Raw genomic sequence first — 18,977 nt, forward strand, 5'->3', positions numbered from 1 at the left:
TTCGAAGCTGTAAAGGCGTCAGAATAAACATGTGGAAAGGACATATTTTAAGGTTAATACTGTCAGCCTCTTCAGGCGACTTGCCAACAAGTGAAGTGAGTGATAATTGTTTCTCTATAACTGTTTAGTTTGCGGGGGATGCGAATCAGGACTCCTGACTCATGGAGGAACTTGTGTTACATCTTAATGTGCTCGCTGCGATGAAACCGAATCTCTCTTCCTGCCTCCTCCTCCATTTTTCTGCTGTAAATCTACCATGATGCAGTTATCACCATGGAAATCGCTCGGAGATGGACCCTCTCTGGACAATGTCAAGAGCCTGAGTGGCTCTTTCTGCAGATTTGATTCTGGGCTTGAAAAGCTGCAGAGCCAGAGGAGATGGGCGACTCCTGAACGCCTACCTTGAAATCTGAAAGGTCAGAGTCAAGGTCACGAGTTTTGTCTTGTTAACTTAGAGATTTAAGGTGGTAAGATTAATAACAGAAAGTGATTCGTGCAACATCTGACTGTGGCAGTAAGATATGATCGCAATCTGTAAAATCAAAATGATCCTGACCAAAGCAGACAGTTCAGACAAAAAGTTTTGACTGATTCTTGCATTTAAATGCATCACCACTGGTTTGTAGTGCTGTTTAAGAGTCTTGGTGCAGCAGAATCAATATGTTAATTGCCTTAATTAACTTCACATTTGCAAGTGTTGATAGGAGTCCTTACTGGTGAGGCTTACAGACATGCAGACCCGACGATTCCTCCTCCATTACAAAGCAGAATTATATGGATCATCGCAAAGGTATGCATATCCTTAAACCTTTCCACCGTTGTCAAGTTACCTCCACAAACTTAAGTGTTTTTTATTGGAATTGTATGCAAGTCCAAAATGCCCCACATTGACATCTGAATCAGTATCTGATTGTTTACAAGTAAAAATCTTAACCATGTTCATGATTTAAAATCCAGAACTAGCAGTTTTCTTAAGAAGTTGCTTTTTAAGTAAAAGAATCCACCTTTGTGGAATTTAAACTCATTATGAATGCAACTCTTCTGTGAAGGGCTCTCGAAGGAACACACCAGACGGCAGGCACGTGGAGAGGGGGGCGCTGGGGGTGCTTGAGCACCTGCCCGTTTTGCTCCTTGCCCCCAAGTGCCCTTTTGGTAATTTTTTTTTTGTATTATTATTTCCTAAGCCCTCTTCTGACACATAAAAACATGTGCTAAAATTCTTTGCTTTTTTGTTTCTTTTTTGTACAATCCTTGTTACCTTTGACCTTTTGCCCGTGACGCATGACGCAGTTGCTTCTCGCGCAGTGAGATAAGGCGGCTAACTGGAGCTCAACGTAGCGAACGTTCCAGATAACGGAACAGTTTTTGGTGAATTATATAAAAAAACGTTTTTGGTGAATAAAGTGGAGTAGACTTGCTACTTGTCAGATTACGGAAAACGTTGAAGTATCGTTTCTGCTTCAGCTCGGAGTCGCGGTTTAAGCAGAGAGGTAATGAAATACAACAGACACTGACAGGCCTCTGCGTCTGCCTTTCTCTGAAGAACTACTGAGTGGAGGAGACAGCCAGGTGAGAAAAAACTGTTCTTATCTATCGATTCAGTATTTTTATCATGCAGACATTAGGCTGTTGTTGTTGTGCTATTAGCTAGCTGCTAGCTAACGACTTTGCAAGTAAAGCTAGATAACTAAAAAGCTTCTTCCCTGTGTACGAGGCACATCGCCCGTCCAAAACCGATCATCTCCATAATGGATATATGTCCGATCTTCTAATTTCCTTTGCTGCATAATGTACATTACATTTATTCTGGCGTTAGGTAAATGTATCTTGAAGGAGAATAACACTTAAATAATAGTCYAACAAGGATATTCATTTAGAATTAAAAATAACTCGCCCTGAATTACCATGATAGATAATGAATGTAATAAAAGTGCGTCATTAATGAAAGGGAACAAACTCAACCCAGACTTTAAGTTTAGGGTCTGGTTCGCAGAGTATGCAGTTAAATTTGTTTTCCAAATTATTCAATGAAAAAAAAAAAACTCAGTTAAGTAAAATAAAATTAAAATCAAAACTTTTGGAATTGTAATTTTTTTTAAAAAACAAATTGTTTTGTTTAAAAAAAACTTTTTTTTATTAAATAAATTTTTGTCTTGATGACATGCACAAATAAATTTGTTTTGCAAAAAAAAATTCACTTCATGAGACAAATATGTGATTTAAATGTTTTAAAAAGTTTTTTTAAGCAAAACTCTAGGATTTTCTCCTGGTGACATGCATTAGCAATTCAATTTTTGCTTTTGTTTTTTTTTCTTTTTTCTACAGTTCCACCTTAAAGTTTGATGCAGCTCTGCTTTCCTGAATGGACCGTCTTCATCTCCACTGCAAGTGCAGCAAACAGGCAGCTCTTTTATAGATTACAGTCCACTAAAAGGATGTATTGTGCCATTCTTTATATTTTTAATAGTGTAATTCTATAAAGACAAAATATGTCTGGTGGTCCAGCTCTGATTTACATATCTTGCTAAATTGCGGGTTTGAATATTGCAATACTTAACTGTAACAAAATAGACCTGCAGAAAAAAATTACTAATAAAATATCTTATGCATAGTTGTATGCTCTGTATAGAAATTTTCCTTAGCTTTGAATATCTCACAATTTTGTAATTTATCATTGTTTATTAAACTGAAAGCTGTGTGGCTTTGTTAATATTCTGTCCTAGAATGCGGTTAGATGTGCCCTTCTTTTTTTTTTTTTGAGCACCTGCCCCTGTAGTGGTCTCTGCACGGCCATGCCAGACGGGTCAGGGATAGAGTTGTAGAGAGGTCCGACGCAGGGCTGTGTTACAAACCAGCATCTCATGGAGCACATTTCGATCTTCGATCTGAAAACGGGAAGAATGTGGCACAACTGTAAACCTACCAAGACATGGATGTTCACTTAAATTGACGAATCAGAAAAAGAGAATAATCAGACAAGCAAACCATGGTAACTTTGGTCAAACCGCAGAAATAAACGGCTCAGTTGGGAGAATCTGTTGACCGGAGTTGACATTAGTTGTGGATTTCAGAGATTTCACCTGAAGGACGAATCAGAAGAAGAAAGCCGAGTCCTGTTGGCAATTTCCCATACGTCATGTGGACGACACAGCAAATATGTGGAAGAAGGTGCTTTGGTCACATAAGACCAACATATCCTGTTTGACCAATGAACAAATTGCAATGCTAACGAACCCTTCACATCATCCTGAACTTTGATTTGACGATGGATGTAGCTAAATAGACAACAATTATGCAAGAAAATCTGTTAGAGGCTGCAAAAGGCTTGAGTCTGAGGTGAAGGTTTTTGTTTTCCAGGACATTGACGACCTTAAACGTATAACCACAGCTGCAATGGAATGGTTCAAATCAAACTATGTTCATGTGGTCTAGTCCAAGTCCAGACCTGATGACATTTAAGGATCTGGGGAAAGACTTGAAAACAGATTTTCACCGTTGTCCTCCATGCAGTCTGACTGAGCTCGAGCAACGTTGTAAAGAAGAATGAACAAAAATTGCAATCTCCAAATTTGCCCCATACATTTCCAGATGTAACGTTTTCCCTCCTCATCGTAATTATTTATTTGGTGATGATCCAGCATGGGTTCATCAAAATACATTGAAGATCCTGATCCTAAGGTGAAGAAATTTGTAAAACTTCTTTTGCGAGACTTTGCGTATGCTAGAAGCACAGAAAATGTCCCAGTATCTCCTTTAATGCTTATAATCTTAAAGATAACTCTAAACAAATTTCCATGAAGTTAGCTTTAAAACCTTTGCTGACGACCTTTAAAAAAAAAAAAAAAACGTGTTCATGCTATTAGCATATGTTAACGTCCGCCCTGTGAACAGGGTTGCCGTTTTCTTCTACTAAAGCAGGGAAGGCAAACCTAAGTGCTTGCTTAGATCAAAGATACACATGTTGAAGAGGCTTTTTACTTCTCATCATTTGCAACAGAACAATAGTGACAATGCTAATGTAAAATTAAATAGTTCAATGGGAATTCACCTTCCTCCTTTGTGCTTTATTTGACTTTATGTCCCTCTTAAGACTGAGAAAATACCTGTGTCTGATTGGTTCAGCGCACGTCTGGCACCTCTTTAGTTCCTCTTTACAGGGACAATCTCCCCGCTTCTCTAAATCTCCGCAGAAAGCTTTTTTTAAGTGGCGGTAGCCATAGCAACAGTGCGCCGCTATCACTTTCGGCCATCCTCCACATACTCCTTATTTTAAGTTCTGAGCGGAATATTTGCCCTGATTTTTATTGGTTCTGCTCCTTTTCATAGTCTTCTGTAATAAAGTATTATTGAATTAAATTAAAGTCTATTAATGGCTCCCTATGAGATAATAGAGTTGGGAGCGAGGGCCGAAACATCTGCGARCATGTAGCTCGGTAGCTCAGAGAGGAACAGAGATAGAGACAGAGATTGAAAGAGAGAGCGGAGAATGAGAAGGAAATAAGGTCCACTGCTTCCCAGAATAGAAAGAGAAAATCCATTTATTCTGAGAGGCCTGCAGGGCTGGAGGTAGCAGGAGTCCACTGTTGAAGACACACACACACACAGACACATACACCTCTCATCCCTCTGGAGAAAATGAATTCTTTCCCTACTTTTCCCCCCTCTCTCTTTTTTTTTCCGCCCTTTTTCCCTCCGTCAGCAACAGCCCCCGTGATTTTAACCTGGGCACGCACATCCCATTGGACACGCACAGACTTACASAGAGTCACTCACCTGGTCACCCGCCTAAGGTGTTGTGATGCTCCCTCTCCCGCTCTGCCCGGCCGACAGWGGATACGAAGCCATTTATAATCCTGCAGAGAGGTGGAGACCAGGGAAAAGGGAACAGAAGACGTGCGGCAGGGACAAGGGGGAAGCAAAGGTGCAGAGGAAGGATGAAAGGGGTGTTGATAAGCGAGGAAACGAGGAGGAGGGGGGTGGAAGCGAGGAAAGAAAAAAAGAGGAAAGGTCAAGGAACAAAAAGTTTGAAAGAGAGAATGAAGAGTGAGAAAAATGAACCCAGAATGGTTGAAAACTGACAAGGAAAGGATATGTGGGAGGACGAAGAAAGAGAGCGTGAGAGGAAGAGGCTTCAGAGAACAATAACAATCAGATAAAAATGGAGGACAGTGGAGCACATACAAGATAAGGTGAATCAATTGAAACTACAAAGAAAAGCAGGTGATTGAGTAAAACAAGTCTCAAGTGGGATGAGAAGAAACGGATGAAATGGAGTTTGTTGATGAATTTGAATCTGGGGATGGCCTTTCACCTGGTTTTATCTGTACCGGTTTTATTTGGTGGTTGAAAATTTGTAGGCGTTTGTTGTGGTAAGATTCTAGCCTGAGGAAATAAAACTTTTAAATGAATATCTTTTCTGTTGGATGTGTATGCTGACGTCAAGAAAAATCCAAAAGAACATTTTGAGAAGACGGCAGAAGAGAAAAGAGAAATTTCCATCTAAACTGAGGTCAGAGTTGACCTGTACTCCAATGTTCCAATCATCCTAAATGATTGATGGAAATGTTGTTGAAAAGACTGACGTAGTTCATGAAATAAAAAAAAAGACGTTGCTGATATACAAATCTTTCATTTTATCACAGTTGACTACAGGTTGAATTAAGTGACTTCCTTTTTTCTGCATTGTTGAGAAGGTCGTTAACCAACTTCACAATTGCTCTCTCTGTGGTATAAACTACCAGCCTTGACATTTTTAGATACAAGCCTCAAGAAAGGCTTCAGGTCTTCCTTTCTGCATCGCTTTTCCCCCTCTTTTCTCACTTTTATTGCCTTTCTTCTCCTGAGCTTTTTCCAATCCAAATGTCACTCTGTCCCCACCGACCTGTTTCTTTCTCTAATCCACTGACCTTCAAACCCCCGTCTGCACGTTCAGAAGGCCCGCTGAATATCACCTCCAACCACTTAGATTATACTTAACCTCCAACATGAACTCTGAAAAGTCACATTTATGTCAACATCAGTGTTTCAGACGGAGAAATCAAAGCAAACACCTTTGGGCTCTCTTCAGTGATACTGTAGAAAATGTTGCAGCTCACCTCGTCCACTCAAAGGCCAGTTTCAGTCGACTACATCCCCTTTGGGTGCAGCTGAAAGTTGTTCATTTATCTGTTTAAGTCTCTCTCCGTTTTTCCTTCCAGTTAAAATAATTWAAAAAAAACATCCTTTGTCTTGGTATATAAATTGAACCTTAAAGCTGCAGTATGTAACTGATTAAAAAATATTTTTTTTAATTCTGTGGACCTACTGCCATCTGCAGAAATACACCGCTCTGTCAGAAACAAGCAATCACAGTTAGGAGGAGGGTSTTGGCGCTGTCAATCAACCTCTACCTGTACGTGCTGCTCACAGCCTCCCCTTTGTTTTCTGCTATCGTATAAACAGTATTTCTGTGATAAGTTGTTTCTCCATAATTAGCACATTGAGCAGCGCGTACACAAACCTGACTGAAAGCGCTAAGACACTCCTCCTGGTCAGAACAGTGTTTTTCTGCAGGTGGCAATATGACCACAAGTGGAAGAGTTHGTTTTTCTCATACATAATGACAGTTTTAATTGAATTGAAAGGATTTACAATGTAAGAAGGAGGACTGACATTCTTACTGGAGACATCAACTTTTTTGCAAGCATATCACTATAAAACCAGAAAATAGCTAAAGTTGTCTGAGTTTGAACTTTTAAGCAAATATCTATTCAAGGTAATTAGCCAATTATCTCTGTCAGGTCCATAACACAAAACCTTTCTAATGATTTCAGATTTTTTTTTTTTGTGGTATTTTTTATGCCACTTAAGCATGAGATAGTTTGCATTTGTTCGTTTCTGAACTGGACACTGTGGGTGTTCTCTTCCTTTTGTCAGTGGAAACTTTWACATTAAACATTAAGAGTACGAACAAATTGCCACATGTATATTAAAAAAAACTGCCACAAAGAAATGCATTCTTGCTCTTGTTCCTAGCAGGTTTGTACCGATCCAGTCCCAAGTCAACCTGGGACCCATTCTCCGTTTGAGGGAACGGTATCGGCCCAGTTGACTGCACTCAAACACTGACGCCTACCGTTCCCTTATGTCTACTGTTTTACGTCATCTGCACCTACAAAAGCTGCCGCTGGCGACTGATGAAACATTATCCACTCGTCCTCACAGCGACAGTCTAACTTCACTTTGAGTGCATTTGTTTACCGCCTGCTGAAGCTGAWGCAGACAGGACCAAACATCCCGTCTCTTTGTTTCTCCTGTGATGAAAACAATGTCACCTCCTGGGCCATCAGCCTTTTCTTAAGTGGTTTCTTGTTTATTGTAATTTGTAGTCCTGTCACTCCATATTGGATATGCTTTGTCGGGTGAAAGAGCACATTAAGACACAACRGATATTAACTGGTGTATTAAAGTGCTGCAAAAGTATTAGCGTCTCTTGAATGTTTTCACATTTTGCGAGTTTTAACACGTTTCAACACAAACACACAAAAAAATAGTGAATATGTGAAGTAGGAGAAAAATGGCTTTGTAGTTTTTGTCTTTTCTCCTAAAAATTGTGGCATGCTTTTGTATTCACCCCCTTTCACTCTGATGCACCAAAATTAAATCTGGTGCCAGTAGCTGCGTCAAGGAGAAAAGTGTATCCAGCTTTGTGTGATTTAATAGGTTTGTTAAATTATCTTGAACACTATCATGCTGTGGGAATGCTTGACTTCAAGAGGAACAGGTTAAACACTTTGCGTTTGTCCATCCAATAAAATAAATCAAAAATTATGACAGTAACGTGACAAAACATAACAAGTTTTAAGAGGTATAAAGACGTTTCCAAACCTGAGTATTCAGTACTTTCATGTCCACACTGAGYTGTTTCAGGGAAGCAGTGGGTCTAACAATGTCTTTGTCCCATATTAAAGCTAAATGACTCACGAGGATCTAAGTCGGGGCACCTTTTTTTTTTCCCTCTAAAGAGGAGTGAGTTTAATAAATTAGGATTATGATAACCTGTTAAAGCCTTTACCTCTCCTTTTTTTAAATTTTACTGCCGAACCAGAGTGCTGATGTTACAATTTCCAGTGCGGCTAATAGTGATATATCCCTTAAATAGTTATCATCTTAAACTTGCATGCACGATTAGACACTGCATGTGAATTCCTCCAGGGAGAGAGAGAGAGAAAAAATTGTTTCATGACTTCAATGGTATGAGGTAATATGAGATGGTGCATGTTAAATTATTAACCATAAAATACAGAACAGACTTAGTTTGGATTAGCAGGAGAGAGACGGTCTATTGTAGGACCACTATATCCCAGACCTACTGACACATTGGAGACAGGGAGGAATTGGGTCAGGGCTTAAATGTATAAGGTAATAGATGGATACAGCAGAGATTTATGTGTGACTCCCTCTCTCCAGAGAGAAATAGAGAGGAAGAGACCGACTGAGAGAGAGGAGGAGAGAGATGGGTGCTTGGTGCTGGGTCTAAATCAGACTGTCAGTTGGTGCTAAATTTTTCCTAAGGCGACAGAGGGAAGAAGAGGATAGAGGGTAAAGAAAGCAGAGCAAAGGAGAGAGAACTGGGACATGAAGAGAGAGTGGATGGATTGTGAAGGTGGCGCAGAGACTGGAGGAAAGATCCGAATGGGGAGTTTCGCAGGGCAGACCCAGCCCAGATCAGGAGGCATTTAGGAAATGCAGCTTGGCTTGCGCCGGAAAGGAAGTTATTTCAGGGCACCTGGTCTCAAGAAGAAAAAAAAAAGAYGAGTCCACCTAGATTATCAGCAKGGATGCTGAAAACTCCTGCATAAATCAGACCCTTTTATTATTATTTTTTTTTAAAGAAGTCAACTATGTACTGTGGAGGGACTGTGGCTCAGTCCCTCTGGAGAGATGTTGGTTTGAACGAATGAATGAATGGACTTTATTAATCCCAGAGAGAAATTCATMATTCCAGCTTCCTCTTGAAGCTTGATGATGTGCTTCTGTGCAAGACATTTATTCTGAAAGGCCTGCTGGTGAGGCTCTTGTGTGTGGTGAATGTGGGGCTGGTGTGTATTGTCAAGTTAGAGAAACACAAGAGAAATGGAAAACATCCATCCATTGTCTTTACCCTGTTATCCTTCCAGGGTCACTGAATGAAAGGCGGGGTTCACCCCGGTGCAGGGGAAAAGAAACTGTTGACACGAAATGTTGATAATTTATTTCAAAGATTTGTTGCCAGTGAAGCATGTAGTCTCAGGTTCATCCATTCATCCAACCAGCCAGCCAGTCAGCACAGGGAGGAAAGACAAACCACGGAGAAGGATCCTGTCTTTACAGCAGTCCGATCAGGCACACGGTGACAGTGGACAGCTGAATGCATCAACGGTATTATTATTAAGTGAATTCAATGTATCATCTACAACTACTTCTCAAAAACCAACATTACTGTAGCTGCAATAACACATTGAATGAGTTTTATTTATTAGGTAAATTACAGAAAAACCAACAAAAACATTTCTAACTTCGTTAAATCCAGCAGCGAAGAGAAGCATCGACAAATAAAAACACCAACCAACCAGGGTTTGCTGGAGATTTAGCGCCGTGTTCAATGACCTTCAGCACTGATTGTCTTTTTATCGCACAGTAAGATTCTTTGAGGTGTTTTCTCYGTCTTCATAACGTATTCTGAGTGGAACCTGATGAAATCAATGCAAGTCAAGGTCTTCCATGTGAAACCACATGGGTATCGATCAGTTTGACGCAGGCCTGTGTGCGTAATCCAGTGCATTGCATCGCATGTACAATATCCAGAGCGACATAAGCCAATTATTAATCGAGCTGGTATATCCTCCTTGTGTGTTATGTTCTGATCTTAACATGAGCAAAGTGGACCTTGGCTGACATTGACAACCATCTTTCAGCTGTTGGTCAAACATCAAACATGTGTCAGACTGTTGGGTTGTTAGGCTGGGATGTTCGTTTTTAACATGTTCTTGTGRTAATTAATAATAAAAAAAACATTGTTAGTCATTGAATATTGATAACAGATTTGAGGGTTACTCTTCAAAAAACGCTTTTTATTTAAACATGCTAATTAAGGGCATATATTGTAGAATTACTGATCACCTTTTGACCCTGAAGACTTGGAGGAGGTTGTATTTAATTTATGTGACAGTAAGGGAGGTCATAAGGTCACRAGCAAGTGTTTAAAATAAACAACACTGGGGAAGTTGCWCCTTAATGATTCAACTCCCACTGTGAATTTGGCTTATGGCCAATTAATATAAAGAACTGTTATTTGCGACAAATCAAGTAGGAATAATTTAAATAGCTCAGAACAACTGGTGTGACAAGTGGGTTTTCCAGCTTCAACACAAAATGCCTCATTTCATGACCACCACAGTCTCAGTTTGATTTAACTCCTTCATTGTTAGCAACTTAAGTAATTAGTAAAGCTCACTTTTTGGTGCTACGGCCTGCCGTAAACTTGATTCATCTCCTTGGAAACCGTAGCCCACTCTTCACGGGGAAGGCCGCCAGTTCATTAACATTATTGGGTTTCAGGGGTGCAAATACATTTTTCAATTTCTCAAAAAAGTGAGAGGCTGTTGACTGATGGCGATTGAAAACAAACCTTAATGGGGAGATGAGTTGATGATCACACTCTGTGTTGCGAAGCCAAATGATACCCAGGCTTCAGCTTCCTTCTCGTCATTTTCATTATATCCATCCTGTCCTCCACATGCTGCAGATTTATGGTGCCAGAGGAAGCTTAACAACCCCAGAGCATCACTAAGCCATCACCGTGCTTTGTTAAAACATACGATCTGTTCAACATAGGCAACTGATCCATACTGATCTTTAATTGATGGATCAATGWCAGTGTGCTCCTATGAAAGGCCACACGTTGCTTAAGGATGCGCATATAAATGTTATAATGTGTGACTGAGTGAATGAACATCTAGTTGTCTGTTTTGCTAAAAAAAAGTGCTAAATAAGTTCAGAAACCTTCCATTTCTTTCAGTTTGAGTATGAGGCTTACTGTAGAAACTGCTGCTTTCACATCCTTTCCTCTCATCAGGTTTGCCTTGAAACGTTTCAGTTAATGAGATTTAATCATCTCAAGAMTGCAACAGTCATTGAAAGAAAGACGTACATTTGATTTTTGGATCAACTCTGTATGGTGTTTGTTTTATTTAACTAATAAATAATCCTTGATCTGATCTGAACAATTTTTAATTTTGACAATAGAGCATTTTTTATAACCGTATGCAGAACCACTAAAAAAAGCTCCATTATATACAGCACCACAACYCCTAGGTCAAAGGTCATTATCCATCATTGTGAAAGACTAATTTATACCAGTGTTTGCACGGTTAAACTGCTGATTTTCTTGATCTTGTTTCTAAAACACACTCTGGTAACACAGGCGYTGCCTCCGTACTACTGAGTGTCTCATTTGGTGTCAGTGACGACTGAAGGCTGTGCTAATGATGACTTAAACTGTGCGCCTTCAGCTCCAGTCAATAATTCAAAACAGCTACGAGTCACATCACACACTCCAATTAGAGGCACTTCTGGTGTTGTATTCATATGAATTATGTTTGTGGGTTGTTTGCTTTGYGAGAATGTAAACCGCACATTTGGGAAGAAAAGCCAAGACTCCCTCGAGACACACGAGTAACTTCTGATGTAAGGATTCCGGGTTGAAGCAGGGCGACCGTGCACCGATCATACATTTCCTTGGAAGCTGTAATGTGTTCTGGCATGACTGAGCATTATTTTCTGTGGGTGAGTGTAAGTGCATGCAATCGCTAATGAAAGTATTGAAATTACCATTACCGTGTAATGACTCGCCACTTACGAGTTTTTCACAGGCCCACTGCTTTCATCTTCAGTAATATAGATATTTCCGTGTTTACTTATGAATGAGTCTATATAATCTCCATACACGCCACGAGGAAATTGCTCTGAAAGGATCGACGTAAAGTCCACCAGCGTTTTTACTGACGACTTCAGCAGCCGGTTTGTGTGTTTTGTTACGTTAGTCGCTTAACATATCATGAGTGTTGCTTGGTTTTTAAAAATGTGTTGCTGTTTTTCGGTTCCGRCAGACAAACTACAGATTAAAGCAAAGAGTGGGAGATGACTGAGTACCAGTGCTCAAAACTCACAGCGCTGTTGGTTTTGGTTATTTCTGTTAATAATCTTGACCCACTTGTGTTGAACAGCTTTATCCACAGAACGGCACAGGGAGATGGATGATGTAGGTCAGACCGGAGTACACCTGTTGAAATACATGCCTGAAATTTTGGTAAACRTAGGGTTTGATATTTAGGTCGTAAACTTTATTAGATGTCATAAAGAGCTATAMAGTATAAATGCATGAGGTATAATCTGAATTGGCAGAGTTTCTACTTGACTGACTAAGCACAAACACGGTGGTCACAAACTCAACAATTATGTCACTGTAAAAAAAAAAAGAAAAGAAGAAATTTCTAATCTACTGTAAAATACCGGCAGCAGTGGTGACCTGACTTTTACCGCATAAAAATTAAAATCAGTAAACACAATATAGCCGAGTAATAACACATTAATGAGGATAACACTCTTCTGTGTGGAAGATGCTACTGAAGTAGACSTCAGTTAGCCGTTTTCAGTATTTTCACTGTATTTATATGGTAAACTCTGTATAAATATGGATTTCACCATATAAAAACAGTACAGTTCTGGCAACCACAGATGCCAGTATTTTGCTGTAAATTAGAGACTTTCTTTTGTTTTACAGTGTGTTTGTAAACATTTAAAATCAATAAACTCAACATGGCTAAATAAGGACACATTAGTGGTGGCAACACTCTTCAGTGTGGAAGATGTTACTGATCTCAAAGTTAGCTGTGTTCAGAGTCGGAGGGATGTTGAAGGATGAACAAAGAACAAAAAGGTGTAAAAAAAAACTTTTTAGGAAGAAACATTTTCTGCAATGGCACATAGATCTGCTGACTGAGACTTCAGCAGAAAACGCCTTTATCAAAAGCCTTTATCCTTTTGAGCTGTCAGTCTGTCATGGAAAATGCTGATTTTGGAAATGTGTGCATTGGGGAAACTTTAGAGTTGAGGTATTAGGCTGAACTTATTGTAGGAAAGATGCAATGAGTCTACTGTGTACAGTTATTCTGGCCATGCAGAAAAATACTAACGGCTGAGTTAATTGTAGCCTCCACAGAGAAATCTGAATTGTCTGAAATTAATGGTGTATGTTTGTATGTTAATGTTCAAATTTATAATGTCTAATCAATTTAACATTTGATTGGCAGCAAAACATAATAAATGTTTTTGTACAGTTGGATTTAAATTCAAGTAAAAAGGTTTTTTTCTGTCTGCCTTTTGAGCATTTCTGTTATGCTGTAAAATTTCACCTGTAGATAAAATGTGACATTAGAATAAACATTTTTATTATATTATATTTATCATCACACAACTGAAGAGCACAAAGCAGACACTATGCTAAACTGAGTACTGTTGGTGTCAACGTAGGCAAACAGGTGATTTCTGAAACTGCTGCTGTGAGGAAGCTCAGCTGTGCAGGATGGACACGAAGAGAATGTAAACACGGGTCAGTAGACACGTAATAGACGACTGATGGACACAACCAAGGCTGGATTTGTTCTAGGAAACGGAAATCCAAACTACGCTTGGCCCCTCTTGTAAGCGCGCGCACACACACACACACACACACAGCTACACACATTGGATAAATTTACAGAAGCTCTGTCACATTAAAAATGACAAAAACCCTCTTTTTTTTTATTCGTCAGTTTTTGTTTGCTCTAAAGTTCCAACCAATCAAGACCCACGTTTGATTGTGTCAAACGAACCAAACCCCTTGAAAAACCTATTCTGCCCCCCATCACTGAAAGAAACAACACGACAACCTCAGAAGAAGACATGAGCACAACTTCCTCCGTCACAAAATGTAAATGTAAATGGAGTAGCGTCAGATTTTAGCGGTTGTAGAATTTCTCCTTTGTCTTTGATTACAAAAAAACCCACAAACCATTTCTTCTGCTACCCTAAGACTCTCTCAGCTGTTTTAGTTGTATTTACCCAGAATGCCCTGCACCATAATCTGCTTTCTCCTTTTGGAGCGGTCTCTAGATTGCTTGGCTTGGACCAAAGTTCACTTTTTCGCTCGTTTGCGGATTCACAACTCCTCAACTGGACTTTCCAGGCAAACGAACCAGCGTTTGATAAAAGTGGACTAAACAGGGCCAGTGTGAATGCACACCATGTTTTTGTAGTTAACTGTGTAACCTTTCTAGAGCGACATCTTTTGTAGTCTTGGGCATTAAGGAATGAGAGGCTGCTAATTGCAACATTTCAATGGTTCCATGGCAGCAGCTGACCAGCAGCTGCCTAACCAAGCCATTATCTTCTCATCCACTTGGTACTCAAAGTGGTGCTTAGCTTGTAATCAAATGCATCACAGGAGACTGGAACAGCTTTTCCTTTTAAATCTGAAAAGTTAACGCGAATCATAAGAATTACACTATATTTGTTTAAACTGCTCCAACTGTCAGAGAAGCATAAAAAATGTTCAGGGCTGATCTGATCCCAGACACGCTCAAAGGAAATCTCTACATCTGCGTGTTTGATGTGATAAAGTTGCGGCGCTGGATGGGTCTCGGCGCGCTCGGTGTTTACTTTGGTACCATTATCTTTTATTTGTAGGCCGATTGTGTCGCTTGGCGGGGAATAAATGGGCCATAAATCAGAAATGTGTTTGTGCATAGGTATGAGGGAATTCACACGCATGCACAAACACAATAAACGTGCAGGTGGCGCTCACAAACACAGGCAAACTCTTAGTTTACTGCGAGGATCTGGCAGAATAAAAAATATAAAAATAAAAAAAAGTGGCAAAGAATGAGTCTGATGCGTTCATTAACAGCTCAGAGCATGAACACAAATCCACCATGTGAATATGCACATTAGAAAATCAGCCACGGCGAGATTCACTCGTCAACACATTTGAATATGCAAATGTTTCTTGGCACAAAAAGCTTTGACAGGCTGTTATTGCACGATTCCAGTGGGTGCAGATACAACGGGCTCAAAGGATATTACAGGAAGAGCAAGAACAGGGTGGGGGGGACGGGGGGGGAGCCGTCCCAGACAGTTGCTGGGTAGATGTGTGCCTGCTGCCTGCGTTCATCCATCTGTGGGCGCATGTATGTGTGCATCCACAGAGGAATTCTAGAGGTGCTCTCTGTTTACCGCCTATGGGAGTCGGGGATATGCTGGCGACAGAGGGCAGGAAAACATGCAATATCTCCAAAAACAGGTGAATCTTTTAGTTTTGGACATTAGATTGTTGAATCAGAGCCTGGGACTTTACTGAATCCCACGAAGGCTGGTCTAATGCAAGCAAAGCGCTTCAGAAAATCAGCTCAAATTTCCACTGTACACCAACTCATTTCAAACATCACCTCCCAGTTTAAACGTTTTCCTCTTTTGTTCTGCATCAGGTGTGATTTTGCACCGAGGCGGAATCGGGTTGTAAAACGGATCCAGCACTGGAGCCGGAATGAGACGTAGGCTGCTGTGGAAAAATCAGGTTTCCTTTCATTTTTAGAACAAAAGAACGCCACCGAAAAGCGATCCACACCCCAACCCCAGTGCATCCTGGATCAAGGCAGAAGTTGCACAGCATTGAGCTTCATGTCAATTTAAACCTTCAATTCCCACAAAAAAAAGCATAAACAAGAGGAAAAGCAGGTTCATGTTCACATTTATTCCACACCAAACCAACCTGTTGTGTGTAATGCGTGTGCTGCTTTGTATTCAAGGCAAGACTCGGAGGCATAATTTGACCAGTTGTCCGTTTCCTGAAGGACTTTGGTGTTTTAAGCTCCAGTTAGGAAGCTCACTGTGTGTGCAGAACCTCCTGATCCGTTTCTAAACCATAAGCTGGTTCTCATCATCTGTGTTTGTTTAACGATTGGCGCGGATTTAAACGGCGAGGTAGATAATCCACCCTGATCTGCTGGTCTGTGATTGCCGCTTGCTCGGTCTGCTCCACACATTTGAATGTTTCTGCGAGGGACGGAGAGACCGCACCTGTGCAAACCCAACGGTGAGGCGGCAAAAGGTTCAGTTTATATGTAAAGTTTGCGCAACCACAGTCTGCAACGGACAAAGTCCAGCTGATTTCCTAACAAAAAAAACAATGGTAAAACGTTCTCACCGGTTGCACAAAACTATTGCGGTCGCAATGTCAATTGGATCTGCGAACATGCCAGCTGGACTTAACGTCTGGTGAAGTTACTAACGGCTTGTTGAAACAAAAGTGGGACATAATCCCCCCAAAATCTCTACGAGACAGAAAACCAGCTCGCAAACAAGGCAGTGATGAAAATGGCCATTCATCCACGTAAATACAGATCCTTAAAAGCCGTGCATTTTGTTTGAGCTGTACAGCTTTTTTTTTTAAATTTAGCTATTGCAGATAGAGATGGATAAGATAGATTTCTTAGTCTAGATTTTGTGCTCGTCAGTGGCAGCATGACCGCCCTGAGCTGCTGTGAAGAAATCAGAAAGCACTGAAGGTCAAATGATAATTTTGGGGAAGAGGCGAGTACAAACAAGAGAATAAATAACTCTCCCATTTGCGAGTCATTTTGTAAAGGTCGGGGAAATTTAAAAAATCAGCAGGGAATGAGAAACTGCAAATGGCAGTTGTTGAAGGCAAAATATTTAACCTCTGCTGCCCAACTGTTGGCTTTAGATTAATTTTAAACTACGTCTTTTTCCACTGTCAGCGTCTTTTTTTTTTTTTAAGCTTAATAGCTGAACTGTAAAGTTGTATGTCCTCTGGATGTAAAGGTACATTTAAAATGTTAATATTGCTCTTCAACACAAAAGCACCTTCTGATTAAGTGATTCAGAAAGGCGACACTAACTGGTTTAAAGTCTTTATGTCAATTTTCTTTAAAAAATATACAATTTGTAAGAACAGAGAAAACTGATGCAAACCTGACTGTGTAAAATGTTTTCATACAATAAAACTGGCTGTGAGATAAAATCATTCAATTACAATCAGTGGGTGTGTTATAAATGCTGTTTACAATGAGGAACCCCCAAAGATGAAACGCTGATGAGACCCAGAAATGAAAGCTGGTAGAAAGAGATTGCTGACTTTGTGGCTGCGTAAGTGATAAAATCCTCCCCGTCAGCATTATGAGGGAATATTCCCTTCTTGCATATCATATCTTTGATGAATTAATGCGTTGCCTCGATACATTCCTAGAGCAAGTTAAAGAGAATGCTGGCTACGTTTCTGGAGCTGCATTGGGAGGCTGCGTTCAGAGAGAGCCGCGTGGGCGGAGAGTCTTTATTAATTTCTGTTAAATGTTGCTTTTATTGTTGTTAAACTTCTTAGACTCCCCGTTGTAGGAGACGGCAAGAGCGGCTACTTTTCTGTGAGCGACTGGTGACATGAAGTTCGCTGGTGTAGCAGCCACAGGAAGAAACCCCAAGTGGGTTTCAGCTGATCCTGGAAGGAAACAACTTTTATGGATTATTTACAACATGTTCTGCATTTTCTTCATTACCGACCACAAAAAACCTGGACCAGTCGGGCACATTTTGGAAAAACACAAATGTGACAAAAAACTTTATCATTCTGTAAAAAAAAAAAGAAAATAAAAAGCTAATGCATGCTTATATCAGTGAGGACAAACTTTAATATCCGAGCCTCAGTGGACTAATAAATGTTCAGAATGAAGTCCCTGAGAAATGATTCCCAGAAGAGAGTTTCCATGTAGGCCAGCAAAATGTGCGCGGCATCCAAATACTATATAAAGCGACAGGTAGCAGCTCAGACCCTGTGAAGTACATCAGGGGAGCAAGTCTCTTTATCCCATCTCTCAAGGTCACGTTTTGATTTATTAGTGCTTGCATGCGCCTCAGAGGCTTCCATATTAATGACTAGCATTATGTTAATGGCGCCATAAAAGAAAACTGCTCTACAGGTTTCATGGACTTACTTCATCAACCTCTATCATCTTGACTCGTTGAATAAAGTATTGACGATGGGTAATCACTTTGCGGGGGAGAAATGGTTCTGGCGGTGGAGCAGGTTTTTTTTTTTACACAGACATTTAAAAGAAATTATGTTTGTTCGATAAATGACAAAATGTGTGTAAGAAATCTGTGAGGTAGCTCTGGTAGCTTATGGTTTTGACTCTATTTTGACTCTATGGGAGAACTTTTAATGTTTCTTTTTTTTTTTTTTAGAAAATAAAATCACCTAATTAATCAAACTAAGTTCTTATCAAATGACAGACACAGTGTTAGACCTGTGGTTAAGGAGCTCCACTTCCAGCTCCGGCTCTAGTGCTGTGCTGCTGCTTCTTCTTGAGTTTTATTGGCAGTGGGGAAAAACTGTTAGCTGAGCATTGCCGCTAGCGCTGTGCTAACTTCACCTTTACACTGGAAGCTCCTCCTACGAAACAAACCACCGTTAATTGGAGTTCAGTCGCCATAGCGAAATTACAGACACTTAGACTACTTAGCAGTCTGTTAATGTCACTATGACGTAATTTTAAAAAATGGAACATCCTGTAATCAGCTTGTCCACATTAAGATTTTGAACGACTCCTGCTTTGGTTCTGACTCGAAAAAACACCTGAAGCTAAGATGAAAACAACAACACACTGTCAGCATCAATTAAAAAAACACGCCATCACAGTTATTGCATTCACAGCTTACATAAAGGAATAACATAATGTAAGCTTGCCAGATGTAAACTGTACAAGTTACTCGTCATAAGGCATTTATTGGTTCCACTGGCAGATTTCTTTCACTTATAACATGGGGAAAAATGTCTTGTTACAAGTCAAAAGATCTGCCAGTGGAACCAATACATTTTTAATCAATAATAAGTAACAACTGACTTACAA

The sequence above is a fragment of the Poecilia reticulata genome, linkage group LG2 (genome assembly GCF_000633615.1).
Source record: "Poecilia reticulata strain Guanapo linkage group LG2, Guppy_female_1.0+MT, whole genome shotgun sequence".
Classification (NCBI taxonomy): Eukaryota; Metazoa; Chordata; class Actinopteri; order Cyprinodontiformes; family Poeciliidae; genus Poecilia; species Poecilia reticulata.